The sequence below is a fragment of the Hyposmocoma kahamanoa genome, unplaced genomic scaffold, assembly GCF_003589595.1.
Source record: "Hyposmocoma kahamanoa isolate Upper Pololo Valley unplaced genomic scaffold, ASM358959v1 80, whole genome shotgun sequence".
Classification (NCBI taxonomy): domain Eukaryota; kingdom Metazoa; phylum Arthropoda; class Insecta; order Lepidoptera; family Cosmopterigidae; genus Hyposmocoma; species Hyposmocoma kahamanoa.
In genome coordinates this window covers 3,141,433-3,157,153 of record NW_020654051.1, presented here as the reverse complement: position 1 = coordinate 3,157,153, position 15,721 = coordinate 3,141,433, and the positions used below count along the sequence as shown (strand labels likewise).

The following is a 15,721-nucleotide window of genomic DNA, read 5'->3' as shown; positions in this document are numbered from 1 at the left end:
TCAAAACCAATGTCTGATGTGGCCGTTTGGGCACATGCTGTGGATGAAGGAAAATAAGATGACGAAAGAGATGTCATTTTCGAAGACATTTTTAAAAGAAGATGGCCACGAAAGACGTTTCCACATCAAATCGAGGATGTTCTTAAAAATACTAGAGTAGTACAATAATAGAAGACTTTTATAAAAAGGTTGATGAATGTAAGTGAACAAAAGAGAGTTGTCAGGATTGTACAAAGTGGTGGTCTTTGCCTACCCTAATGAGAATCCGAAGGCGTGGCGTATGTATGCAATGATGCAGATGTAAAATAGAAACAAAGCAATGTAGCAGAACGACAAGGAAATCTCTGCAAAGTTTTAAGTGAACCTAATCAACTTGAAAGCCAATCTAAAGTTCAAAGTGAAATGTCACGTTCATGAGCATATTTGAAAAAGCCATTATCTGCGTTACAAAATCAGTAAATGTATAGACTGTTAACTTAAAAAAGTTGTATCATGACGCTGTCAGCGGAACTCGAGTTTTAGAAATAAAACGAAATGTCAAAACAAACCTATAGGAGCGAAATTGCAGATCCTCGTAAGTACAAGAAAAGCGATCAATCGTAAAGCAAGGAATCTGGGCAATAAACAAATCGTTACGTTAACGACATATTGTTCTGGGCTCGTTTTAGACCCACGTCAGTGTATTTGTTTCAATGACTCACTTTTGTTTTGTTAGAACTATAGCCAGAAAAAACATTCTTTGAACGTTTATTGGTGAAATGCATTTAATTTCGACTTAACACTGTTCTGAACGTAAGACTGTTCGCCAGTTGGCATACGCCAAAAAGAGGTACTTAGAACTGTGCGGAATCTTGACAGAACAAAAGAAGGACTGGCAAAGTTATTGCAAAACGATCTGGCAAAGTTATTGCAAATTAAGAATACTCATGCCGGAAGCGTCTTTACTTTAGTCAGCAATAACTTTCCATTGAATGGACCGTCTACCTCTTTGCTGGCTTGTAAACATCTTCAAATAATATAACAAAAGATGCAGACAAATGCTACAGCCCTAGAGCTTTTGAAAGTTGGTGTATACTAGTGTTTAGAAAGAACCGCTCGAGTTAATAACCAGTACATTTTCCGTTTTGTACGAGTAATTAATCGTTATTAACAAACAAAATAGTAGATGAATGCTGGTCACGTCACAGAATGATTTTCACGTTTCATCGATAGCATGTGTTGTGTAAATCAGTTCCGTCGTATAAATTCGGTCTTTTGTCTAAGCTTATTGATTTTACAAGAAATTTGTGCCAAGAAAACGTTTTCTTTGGCACGCTCAATAGTCAATACATTTGTTCTCCATCATTAGGGGGAAATAATAAAGTTTATATCAGCAGTTTTGAAGCCAATTGTACGTATTATATCTTAATACCTCAAGGTTCATTGCTTATTACCAAATATTACTACATTCACACTTGTTACTGTCATAACTAACGCAATATTACGTCTTATATTAAATTTACTTAGAGAAATAAAACTGTCCCAAGGGATATTTCTTAGTTATGATCCTTTCCGTTTTACGCTGTCAATCCTGTTTCGTTTTTATTGACGATCTTTTACCGTTTGCAATTGACCTTTGGGTGGCACGTTAAATGGTTTATTTGATGTCAGACCTTTTTCTATAAAAAAGTTTCAATTCCTACTTGAATTTAGTGAAATGTTTTTTGAGATACTTTTGATAAAGACGCCAAGACATTGTAAGTAAAAAGTTTATGAACAGTTTTAGATCGGTTATGATTTAACCATCATATTGTATTATACAAGTTTTTGAGTTTTAATCATTATCCTGTCATATTATACGAGTATACATATTATGTGTTTGGATTATAGTGTTCTTCAAGGAGCTACACTTGGACCAGATTTGGTTCAGTTAAATTGAAATTAATAAATCTAATTATACTCATATTCAATAGAAAAAATAAAAAATTCGAACGAAGCCAAACCATTCCACTGATAAAACATAATATGATGACGTTACATTTGATAACATTTTAACGATAGAGAAAAAGTGAGGTCGCCAGTGACGCGTGACATACGTCACACATACATCAGGGTTGTCAAAATGTCTAAAGTATATTTAGATTAGATACACTAGGTACACGTAGAATGTGTAATTTTTCGATAATGCGATATTTTACTTTGTGTCAACGACGTAAGAATCATAAAACAAAAGTACTGAATTGTTAGTTGTAGTAGTCCAGAATTTGTTATTTATTTTTAAGTTTGAAACTACGACCTATTATTATCAAGATTTCATAGTGTTTCAAATTGTGAATGTTTGAATTTTGACGACAGAGTTTTTTTTCTCTTCCGTGATATTTACAAAATTTCATTTATATTCAGTTAGCCGTCCCGTGTTCTCGAGTTAGATAGTCGACAAACTTCCGTCTTGATTTTCTACGTATTTACGATACAAGGACTACCCAAAGTATCGCAATAGTCTTACTATTGTCATGAGCGCAACACATAATCTGAGCCTGGTAGATGTATGTCATTGATCATATTTTGAATCAAGCCTGGAAATTCTTGAACGTCGTCAACCCTAAATGAGAGTTGTTCGTTATTTTGACATTTACATGGTTTCCCCGAAATCCGGACAGATAATGTGATAAGGCGCTCGTTATAATGATACTACTGTTGAGAAAGGGATTTATGAGCTAATCTACTGAGATTTTCGGAAAATTGTAGTGTGAAACAATCACTAAAACATCCACGAAACATGCAGTCCATGGGTCATCGACTACGTGCCCTATATACCATCGCATTCAGGGGCTGATGGAGCTGTCGTGGAGATGTAGTGCATCGGGGATGTTTGCCGAGGCTCTGACATATGATTACATGGTCATTGTGGGGAAAAGGTGTGCACCTGCGCTGGGGCGCCTCCGCGGGGGCTCCAACAGCAACCTGTTTGTGATAAAAGCTCAGTGGGACTCGCCACTCCTGCGGAGATGGATTGAGCTCATAAATCCCTCCAACTTATTTAGGCACTAACACTATATGAATCTTTATCTGAAATAAATGTTTTGAATTTAATTGATATGAATAATTTATTTTACTTTTGTCTTCTAGCTCAAAGAATAGGAATTAACGGAAACCATAAATAGTTATTTTTACCTGTGAGTTTTTACAATTTTGCTCTTATAGGCACTTCGCAATCACTGGGCGCGTTGATTGGTAGTAGTATTAAAATTTTCTTTCCTTCAAGACTGGCTAAGGCTTCTAAGCCTTTCTCTTCTAAATTTTCCTTCAATAATTTAATTTTATGGCAAAGCCAAGTCTTTAACAAAAAAAAATAACATCGAAATTAGTTCCAAAAGTCAGAGTAATCGCTAATTAAAATACAGACAAATTGAGAACCCCCTCTTTTTCTGAAGTCGGTCAAAAAATTTAAACTCATTTTAAAAAGCTTAGACAAACTAATATTTCTATGAGTTTACATGAGCACCACCCTCGTGTGTTATTTGCATAATAACTTCAATTTGTGAAAACAAATTCTACAGCTACAGCACATAAGCAATTACATTAAAGGAAATAAGACATTCTGTCACGGTATAGTGCTCGAAACAGTCGTTATTGTCAACGGAAAGTGAGAAAACGGAAGTGTCCCGGAAACTTGAACGGAGCCGGGAGGCATTGCGTCCCGATAACGGTTTCCGAGACTGTATCACCTGGAATGTAGGGGATATTATTTTTCATATGAAGCGAGTTACTCAATTTTTTTTTGTTTTCGATTTTTTAGTTACACACAGGAAATTGAACTACTTTTTGGGATTTAAATCGCGTATATTTGTTTTCTCTTTCTAACAGGTCCAAGGTCAGCGCTGACTAAGTCAGTCTGTATCATTTCTTATTTGTTGTTTTTAACCGACTTCAAAAAAGAAGGAAGTTCTCAATACGCCTATATTTTCTTTTTGTGTTTGTAACGAGACTACTCCGACCTTTGTGATGGGATTTCGACGATTCTTGTTTTGTTAGAAAGGGGGTACCTCAGTAGTGGTCCCATTTAAATTAGAAGAAAATACTATACCTCCAAGGGTGGTCAATTAGGAGATGAATCCCGTTCGTTGCATTTTACCCACTTTTTAAGCAACAACATAATTTTTAAGCAGCGGTAAAGCTCCTTGTGAAAGAGTTCGTCCAGGGAAGTACTGCCATCTTACCTACTTCTGCTGTCAAGCAGTAATATGAGCATTACTGCGTTTCGGTTTCGAAGGGTAGGGGTGCTGGTGAAATTACAGGCACATGGGACTTGTTAACTTATGTCTCAGGGTGATGGGCAGTGGCAGTGCCTCTCAGAACTTTGTGATTTAAACCTCTGAGTGGCACTGTTATGGACGTTCGTGCCGTCACTTAGTATTATATAAAAAAGACCCGTTCCCAGCAGTGGGAAGTATAAATGGGATTGATAACAATTAGTGATAAAACGAACTTACCTGTAACCTAAGTTCGATCATAATTATACTCACGCCTCGTATAATTGATTTTTATAACAATAGACACCACTGAACCTTGACCCTACTAAAACCCTTCATACTAAAGCGTAACGACTCTATCCCATACAAAACACATGTTTAGTTTGATCGCATACGATGAGGCGTGCTGATAAATGGGCTCATAACTTTAGTGTCCTAGCTGATCATTAATTTTCACTAACTGTTTATTTTTTTGTATAATATCACATTGAAAACACACATAACGAAACTAGGTGAGCGTAGTTTACGGCTCTTACTGGCATAGACATGACACGGCATGCGGATGTGCTTTATAGCAGCTGTAAAAGCGTATTATGAGCAGCACGTGTACGGCACTGTTCCTTGTAAAGTAGTTGTATAAACAATATTGTTCCAGGCCAGGTTCTTGTACCTAAATATTTAATAAGACAAGAAGATAATTGCACTGCTAAACTGCTAACTGCAGTACAAATTAATATGTTTTAATTTATTCTAATTTCTGTTATTAATTATTAATAAATTTAACTTAATAAAAATTCATTCAATAAAATAATTTGTAAAACGTAATGTAGCGTAAATTAGAAAGTTTCTTTGTAAATTTAAAAATAAGGTATTTAATTAATAACTTTTGTAAGTATAGTGAAAAAGTAGGGTGGTTTGCATTAATATTAGACATACCTGGTTGATGACTGTACCATCTCAGTCTACCGTTACCATGGGACCTATAGAGTGTGATATTTTTTTTTGAAAATACAAATATACGCGATTTAAATCCGGAAAAATAGTTTCATTTCCTATGTGTAACAATCGCGAAAAATCTAAGATTTCCTTTGATCTTTTTTTTATCACAAATTATCACTCATAGAGTACCGAATTCGAAAATCGTATAATTGATCTTGTTATCGTATCGATAGCATACACTAAAATATATTATTGTGGCCTAGAACTTATTGCAGCTTCTCTCGTAGTAACGAGTAGTAGCCGCCATGCTGAAGTGTTGCTAATGTTTGTCACCGTGATAAAAGGATTTGCCAATCGACGTAACGTACTGGCCATCGTTTTGGACCTTTTACAGATCCCAAGGTCACCTCTAACTGAAATGGTAAAGTCATCAATCAGTTAATGTGTCTAATAGGCCTATTGAGAACCAGCCCCACGGCATGATCTCCGTTGTGATGTGCCTTTTGCATATCCATAGCCGCACACAACCGAGTATAGTATTATACATATAACTAGTTGTTAAAATGTTGTTAGGCTTGTTTTTTTTGTGTCATATCTCTTATTATTTTTTTGGTGCCTTTTTTATATTGTGACGTTGCAATTATTAATTCCTGTTCAATTCTATTCTAATATTAATGCAAACCACTCTATTTGTCACTACAATTATAAAAGTTATTAATTTCAATAAGATATTTTTAAATTAAGAAGTAACATTCCAATTTACGCTAAATACGTTTTGCAAAATATTTTAATATAAAGTATGAATTATTTATGACGTAAATTAAATTTAATAATTAGAATTCCTTTTTTTAAAAAAAAACAATTTTGTTTGAAATAATCTCTGTACAGGGTACTAAAAAAACCGACCTCAAAAGACATTCATCCCCTAGTTTGCCACCCTTAGAGGTGGAATATTTTCTTCAAATTTAAATGGGACCACTCATGAGGTATCCCCTCTTTGCCGTAATCATCGCGTAACATACATACAAAAAAATACAGTCGAATTGAGAACCTCCTCCTTTTTTCAAGTCGGTTAAAAACAATTATACGCGATTTAGATCCGAAGAAATAACTTCATATTTTTTTCGCTTCCGATCGGTCATCGATTGCGAATATTTTTTATGACCTGAACATCGCAAAAAATAATACGGAAATGTGTTTTTCTAATAAAAAGCTGTTGCATTAAGTAATTAACTGTAAAAAATGTCACGAAATAAATGTTCAAGTAACATTTAAGTAAAAATCAACAACCTAACCTATTATACATAAATAAAGAGGTCTAATAATAGAAGTAAACTGTGACGCAAAACGTAGAAACAACACTTGCTACGCCTTGAAAGGGCAAATAGCGCTTGATGTTACAAATACCAAACTATTTTTAGCCGACCAAATGTTTAACTTAGCGAGCTGTGGCCTTTTATTCGCCAACTTTAAATTTATGAATTCAGAATAGTTAGATGTTAGCTTAAGAAATTTTAAGCCATAGTCTGTCTTTTTTGAAGACGGAGTATGACAGTTCGTTGCGCAAAAGTGTTGCCCGCTTGCGAGCAGCTAGTGATTCCAATCGATAAATATTCTATCGACTATCGAGTAAATATTGGTCACGCTTATAGTCGAATAAATAGCCGTACTTGATTCATCTGAATCATCCTCGACACATTATTCATCCAATTGCTGAGCACAAGTTCATTTGAACTGTTAACTTCTTTAATTTTAATTCAATATAGGTAATGAAATCCGGCTGTTATTGTTAAAATGTATATGAATAAAAATTTATCTCGATACTAGAAGGTCAACTGTCATAATAAGAATAAAGAAGGCAATAACGCAATTAGTAATCATTAGAATGTCGCGTAATCTAAAATATAATGAAAAACCTATCGATAAAACTATCGACAACAACTACCTAACTATTTAAAATTTTATGAAAACTGGCAACCCTGTAAATGCCATTTTACTCCGTCTTCAAAAAAGACTGACTATATATAGTTGAAATTAACTTTCTTCTTTAAAAGGTAGGCCCTTATCGGTGGAGAAATCGCCAACCATCTCTGTTCAGCTTTCATTTCCTAATACGACACAACATCTCTCCTTCTGCCTCTCTTTCATTCGATCTTACTATCTGTGCTACGTCTAAGAAAACTGTCGTGACGTACCAGATGCTCAAACAGCAGCAGTAAAGCTCCTTGTGAAAGAGTTCATCCAGAGACTGCCGCCTTTCTGTTGCCAAGCAGTAATGTAAGCATTACAGCGTTTGAAGGTTCAGGTGCTGGTGATATTACAGACACATAGGACTTGTCAACTAGTCTCAGGGTAATGGGCGCAGTGGGAGTGGCCCTAAGATCTTTGCGATTTAGGGCTCGAAGTGGCACTGGAACTGTTATGATAGGCGTGTCTATTATCGCCAGGCGCACGACTTGTTCCGTCACTTAATAACATGAAAAAAAGATATTGTGAAACATTGAAACTCATTAGTGAAGACTCATACCTAACGTGACCATAATTTTTTTTCCCTCAGATCGGGACGCCTGTAAATTTATTATTGTGTTAAAAATAAAACACATGCTTATGATAATTACGCAATGTTTAATGATTTAAATGGTTTAAAAAAAACCTAAAAATGAAAAATGTATAAAAGCAGCCCGGCACATCACGCTACCGAGTCGTTCCTGCCAATACAAATACAAGTAAATAAAAGGTGCGGGCGGCAAGGTTTACTTGCTGCTACGCTTACGCGCCATTTTTTTTCAGTTTATTATCCGTATGACCTGTTTTGTCAAAATGGGACATTTTAAAATATTTTAGGGACAGCGGGACACGAAGCTTAAATGCGGGACTGTCCGCTCAAAGCGTTACATTTATTGTTTATAGAGGATTTTGTCCGTAATTATATTGATTCATTTCCCATGTTTTTTATTTGTTTTTTAATTTTATTTATGACCCATATAGAAGTAATTATGCACATAATACATACCGTACAAACTAAAATACATACTATATTAAAAAACCAAATAAGTATTTGTTTATGGCGCAATATGGTGTTTGGTACCCGGCCAAAATTCCTTCATGAAAGTTGTCTGTTTAGTGCACACGGCAGACACCATTTTTTTATTTTGTATGAGTTTATATGAATCCACAAGTTGACAATTGGCGGTCACCGCGGGGGCGAGGGTGGTCCGCCTTACCCCCCCGTTCACACGGCATTGTTCTGCACGTTTTTTTTGCAGTATAAATCCGAACCGAATAAACAATGGCGCATACATTAGATGTAGAACCGTTCACACGCTGTTTGTCCTGCAAAAAAATGCACACACATACAAACGCACATCGAATACTGCAAAAAATGTGCAGACATTGCATGTCGTTCACAACGGGGGTGACAAGAACTTATTTAACAATATCTAGGAATGTCCAAGTTAGTAGAAGCATTTGCTAAACATACGTGCTACGTCTCCTAACTTTCTACAACCACAAAAGTCAATACATAAATATTTTACCGGATGATTAATTTAATATTACGCTTGCTTGGCATGTTGTTACTGACGTTTAAGCAACAATTTTGTCCATTTAAAAGCAGTGGTTGCGGGCTTTTCTTTGTATTCAGTCAAGGCAACATAAAGGGCGTTTTTAATTTTCTACCGACGATAATGGCATGGAATTAGGTCGAAAACGTCTGCCGCATGTCAAGAGAGCTGTGAGCAAAGGCCACCGCGGAGTAGATTCTACGCAAAATAGTGTTTTTACAATGTCAATAGATATAGGTACTATACACATTACATTTCAGAACAAAAAAATTGTTTTTTGTTTAAACAACTTTAAAGTTAGCTAGTGGCAAAAACCGCACGGACTTTTGGCTAACACACACACAATGACTGTAAATTTTCGGTTTGGTTTCTCTAGGCTTTGGCTTCTTTAAATAAAGACATTACTTAGCGACAGCACAAACCAAGTAACCATGAAATAAATCCAAGCCGACATCAAACACGAGCTTATAGCACCATTGTTTTGCGTATTTATGTAATAAAACAGCAATGTCTGCATAGCTGATTTCTGTATTACATTATTCAAATTATGTACATAAGCTAGCACAAGAGATCTAGGACGTGATCCTTCACAGTGGATAATGAATTGCGATGTCAAAAATACTGCAGTGGTGTCATTTACCATCACATGCAACGTTTGCTTGTTTTTTTTTTTAACGTAAATAAGAATATCAAAGCAGCAAGCAACGATGTGAACATAAGTCACAAAAGTTTACTTTTCTTTGCCTAGGCAAACCTACATAGATTTAGTCACCGTCTATTCCTGACGGCAACAAGGTAAACAAACCAGTTTCGGCGGTGTACTCATTAGTGTAAACATTTATGTTTGTCGTCCTCCTGACGTTTTGCCCTTGAAGGCCAAGTTTGGAAATAACGATCTGTTTTGTTGGCCTTTAATCAACTAATTGTCATCATAATCGCTCACAAAGGTACGTGGGCCTCTTCTTATCTAAGCTGAACTGAGTGGTTGGCTTACCCACTGTCACATTGTCGTCTGAGCAACGAGCTGAAGATCAGCTCTTTCTTTTCTCCAATGGACGTTTCCTATCTTGCCGTGTCCATTATTTTCCTCCTCTTATACCTCCCATTGCAGAGCACGGAACTCGTCTTAAATCAAATCAAATGAAAACAAAATCAAAATTCATTTATTTCAAACAGGTACAGTCCATATAGATTTTAAGACTTTCGTGGTTATTCACTAAATGATTATCACTAGTAACAGGTTTCTTACCACGGTATAACTTCTTTTTATTTTCCCGATATTTCGGAACGGTTGCACGCTCCATGGTCACGGGTTGACTCTGAAATATCGGGAAAATAAAAAGAAGTTATACCGTGGTAAGAAACCTGTTACTAGTGATAATCATTTAGGTACAGTCCATATTCTTATAATAGTTACACAATTATGTATGTAGTCCCTTCAGGATCTACCAAAAACAAAAAAGACAAGTCCTCATGCAATGAAGCATGATCGGGCAGTAAATCCAGTCACAACGCGAAGAACGGTTTGAATTAAGTTATAAGCAACAGTACTGGTCCAGCTTGTCTTGGGATATATCTTCATAGAAAAGTATTATAAATATTCCTGACATGAAGACTTCCTGTCGACAATGATGGTGTTAGTCGAAAATAACTGTGCACAACACTCGAAATCATTACAACTGTGTTACATCAATTTAAAGTGACGCAGACAGAAATAGCTGCTAGTCGTTCATTACTAACATTCCCCTGTTTTTAAGTGGAATAGATACAGTCTAGACCTAATAGTAGATGGCATAGCATGTCCCATTGAATTCCCTGAACAGTTCCACGTTTATGTTTACACTGCCGCTCGATCGGCCATTATTATCGACGTCTATTTGTTTGCTCGATCAGCGATCAGCGTTGGCAAATAAGGTGTGGCTTCAGTTTTGAGCTGGTATTTACCACGGCTTTTTCCTCCGAATACTGTCTGTCTAGATCTTTAATTTATTCTTAGGCGTCTGATTTTTATTCTATTTACGTTACTATTATCGTTCTTTCCATGTTCAAGGTCACAAATGCTTTCCAAGATAATGCTTACAAAATGTTCTCTTTGTAGGAAATCGGTGTTCAGCTGTGCCTTAGAACAGATTTCCAAGGAATTGCTATTTTTAGAATGTCTTCGTGTTATTACCGACAAAAATTATCAGAGATTGGAAGATAAAAACGTGAAACGGTAATTTAACCCAGTAACGGAAGGAACATTACGATTAATGAGAAGGTGGACTACGTAATATGAGGTGACAGGAAGAAGCCGTGAAATTGGTATCATAGATTGTGAAAAGGTAAGGAAAAAGATGGAAGTGTAGTGGTAGCCCAGTGGGAAAACTGTTGCATCTTAATTGACAGAGCGATGGTTCGAATCTCTACGTATGCAGCAACATGTACTTACTGAATGTTTAGTAGTAATCGGGAAAACATCGTAATGCAACCTGTTGTTTTAAAAACGTGTGATGTCACCAACCCGCATCTAGTTATCGTGGCAGACTATGGCCTAAATCCGCTATTCAGAAAAGTCCCGTGGTGATGCTGATGATTTTGTTGTCATTCGGTAGTAATAATTGAAGACATAAAAATTTGAAGAATTCGATAATCAACGGGTCAAAATTTACATCAGTAGGTTTTACAAATATCCGTTCAGAAGAGCCAGGTCTCGAGCTTAACCGCTTACGGTATCTTTATATCAACTTTTATATCTCCTTCTCTTTCACACTTTGGAATTGTAAAGTGACTCGTTATTAACTGTCGCATCAGCTGTCTCTTTTCGCGTATATTTGTAAGAATGGACGGTGCCATTATAGAATCTATAAACTCGTATACCATTTGCCACAGTCCATAAAGTACATACAAATCGCCTTTGATCTTAGTAACGTTTATATTTAATTCGTTTATTCCAATAATAAACACAATTCCACCAACTGAATGAACGAAACAAATGCTAATAAACCGTTATATTTGGAAACAACTGCGTTTCCAAATAAATAATATACGCGTTTTGCTTTGGACTTTCGAGAACAATCCAGAATTTTCGAGAACATTCCAAATTGTTCAATAGAAGTTTCTCGTACAATCAAGATGTGGAAAGATAATTAAAACGGAACATAATGAGAGTGGAATATTAATTAATGTACTTAAACTGTATTGTTAGAGTTCAGATGACGATAAATTTGCTTTATTGTTAGCTTTATGATTTGTAATATAATTTCGGCTTTTGAGAACGTGATATCTGTTTTAGTTAATGATTCTTCTCGTATACAAAAGTCGAAAACAAGTCAATCTGTATATTAATTTATATAAGTTGTTAAGACCAAGTTTCGGAGCTAATCCAATTTTGCATAACTTGATAACTGCTTAGTAGATAACCTATACCATTTTAATTTATTTTTTATTGGTAACAATATAATTTATCTAAATGAATATTTACATGTTGTTAAGTAAAGGAAATAATATACTAAGTTTAATATAAAAGTAAACAAAAACTGATTGAAATTTATCAAAAGCAGCGCCCTCGTAGAAGGACTGCAACGTGGGTAAGGGGGTCCTTTGCATATCTGGACTTATTAATTGGCCGAAGTGTACGTAGTAAGCAACTAGCTTTCCGGTTGTTGGAGGCTTCATGGAGGCAAACTGGAATCTTTTCAATGGCGGCTTTCCCCTTTGACTCAGGAAACCGGGATGAAAATCTGTTACAATTGCAATCAAACGTTGCCGTTAAGATTACACAGTCGCATTCCATATATTAATCACCGGATATTTACCTTGAAAACATTGTTCTATCTCCCAACAAACATTTGCTACATGATCCTAAGTCTGGCAATCAGGAAGAGTAAGAAGGAACGGAAATTGCGACGATACTTGACCTAAATCGCGCCTGGGCCGAAGTAGAACTTGCGGAACTAGGACGTTTGCTGAATCAAGTCGTGTAGATAGCCGTAAATGTGAATTGTTTTGTTTTCTCGTACTATTGTGGTCGTATAAAGCGTTCTAAACCTTAGGTAGGGCTCGCCGAGGGACAGCAGCAATGATTCCACAATCGTATCCACGTCAAGCGTCGCCACACAATGGAACATTCGTGTGTTGCTACCGACCCAAAAAATCATCTCAAACAACCGTTTACATACCCATGTATATTTGGATTCCAGCTAGCTTGCAACAATATGCGATATTTGCCTCATTTGTCAGTCGATTTTTTTACTCGTGTCAAATAACCGTTCCAAATGCTAACCCTTGAGCTACGAGGCAAATAATGAACGTATCATTCACACATTCGCTTATCGCTCAACTGCGGCATTTGTGTAAATGCGGCTTCACAGTATTGTTCATCTATCACATGAGATAAAAAATTTAATGAAAAGGGTTGTGGCGACCGATCAATTGGGCATCCCTAACTTTTCTGACTTTTCTTGCGTCCAATCGGAGGCAAACTAGCACGAAATCTAGGTTCAGTAGCAGTAGGGCTCTTTGTGACAGAGTTCGTCTAGAAAAGTACTGCTTTTTACCTGTTTCTGCCGCTAATCAGTAATTTGATCATTCTGTTTTGAATGGTAATAAGTATGCTAGTGAAACTATAAGCCCATGGGATTTGTCAACATTATATGTACATATTTCAGATTGACCGACGCAGTAGCAGTTTGAGTGTCATTGTAACTGTTATAGATAAGCGTGTTGCCCACGGGTCTTAATATGATAAAAAATGATTGAGATTTCAAAAAATATAAAAGCAAGAAGGCAGTGAAGTTGTCGTCAACGTAAATTATAATGCATGGCAATTATTACGATTTCCCTTGATCTTTTATGTAGCAAAATGAGGACAGACGGGTCCTGTCACCTGCGGACCCTTTTGGGAATCCGACATGCGAACACAAAAGGTTAATTTGTCCGTTACGGAAAGTGGGCTGGACACGGGTGTAGCAACAGTAGCTTGCTAATAACATAATTAACTTTTATTTTTGTTCTAAATTCTTAGAGAACTCATCATGGATTTCGTTTATAGAACAACCTAAACCATTTTGATTATTACTTTTTTATGATGCTAAGTGAAGGGGCGAACAAATTGTGAACCTAGTGGTAAGCGACACTAAAACAGTTGTAGTGCCACTCAGAGCTTTAAATCGTCAAAATCTGAGAAGCATCACCACTGCGCCCGTCACCCTGATACATAAGTTGCAAATCCCATGTGCCTGTAATTTCACCAGCACCCTTACCCTTCAAACGCAGAAATGCTCACATTACTGCTAAAACAGTGTTTTATTTCCGTATATTAGTAGACCACGACATGTATTTACACATTTTTTTTTGAGGTCAAAATCAAACCTATGCATATCAGTGTGTGGTATATGTCTTGTAGGTTTACGTAATATATGGCCGATATCTCGTTATCACTCCTCTTGACTTTACGAGATGCTAGCCCCTGATTAAACATATTTGAGGAATGGTACCTATATTTACTCGTAACGCCCCTTCCAATTTGCACTTCGTTAACGGTTGGAAGAGGGACCTATCGCGTAGCCTTTCGTTTGATATTCAAATGTTTGTTTCCATCAGCAACGATCTTCATCTGTACAATTTTATGCATAAGTTTTTCTTTAACAAATGAAGTTGAAGTGAATGAGATTGCATTAATTTGACTTTCACAGTTCTTATCCTTCTAAATGGCAATCTTCTTTAAGCCCGACAAGCACCATTTTATCTTTTTCTCGTCTCCCATTTGTTTCCAATTCCACTTTAAACGATTCTGGCTTTGAAACTTCTTGAGGGTTTTTTCGGGATTGATAATTTGTCTCAACGTAGTGTTCGCTTTACTTTGATTATTTATAGATTTTAATTTTCTCTTTCTATAAGAGCGTTTGCTCACTACGTCCGATTCGCGTCAGTTCCGAATCCGAGAAATGTCGATCCGAAATATTACAGAGATCATTTTGTATCTAGGTGTAACAAGTGATATTCGTATTTTTTCGGTCTATAACGGGTATCATTAGGGTTGTTTAGATGATATTCGCGCCTGCACAGTACTGCCCTCCTGCCATAACTAAAGGTGCCTACAGATTTGCTCCACATTGTCAATCGATATGATGTGTTGAGACAGAAATTTTGCCGCATGTTTACTTGTAAAGCTGCAACTACATATGTATAGTGTACAGTACATTGTATATACTTGCAGCGTTAGAAGTAAAGATGCGACAAAATTTCTGTCTCAAAACATTATATCGAACGACAGTAACGATCGACAAAATCGAGCAAATCTGTAGCCACCCAATCGACAATGTCGATTGTCGATTTAAGAAATTCGTAGACACCTTAACAACCGCTTCTACGGGGTTGTAGATCTCGTTTTGCTGATTCGAGATATGTTAATAACACAATTTCGTTAGAAAATGTCGATTACGTTAGTTTTGATAAGGACTACAGATTTATTAGTCAAATCGATTTATTAGACATATTAATTAGCCAATCAGCCACAGAGGCAGTTTTTTATAATTTGTTTACCGATTCAGAAAGTCGAGCTATATACCGTTTTAATAAAAATTATAAGTTAGTTTGATGGAAATTGTGCAACGCTTTCCAAAATCGCGATTTTTGCGAAAAATTTTCGCGATTAAAGAGACAAATGTGCTATTTATTATTAGGTGAATAATATTATAAACTTTCACATCTCAATGCCCTGTTCGATTCTTTTGTATAGAGCTGTAAGTCTACAAGTTTCTCCTAACATTTTGCTCGTATTTCTCCCAAATAACCTTCTACCGGGTTAATCGAGTCGTCGCGTAGTCGTTACTGTGACGGAAATTGCTCCGTTGCCGGGTGCCGAGTAGCCGGCCACATTCGCTGGGACGCTATGGCGCAGTCCTTTCTCCTTATCTCATTAGCCAAGGACATTGATTGCCTTTTCCTTCCCGTCTATCGTAATTCTCTTTCGTGTTTTCATTTTTACTTCGATAGAAATCAACA

The 15,721-nt window shown here is 36.4% G+C and overlaps 1 protein-coding gene across 1 annotated transcript in view; it reads left to right on the top strand.

Annotated features, from left to right (window-relative positions):
- The window catches only part of LOC113233768, a 123,846-nt gene that overhangs the window by 44,674 nt on the left and 63,451 nt on the right, over window positions 1-15,721 (top strand). The window lies entirely within an intron of this gene.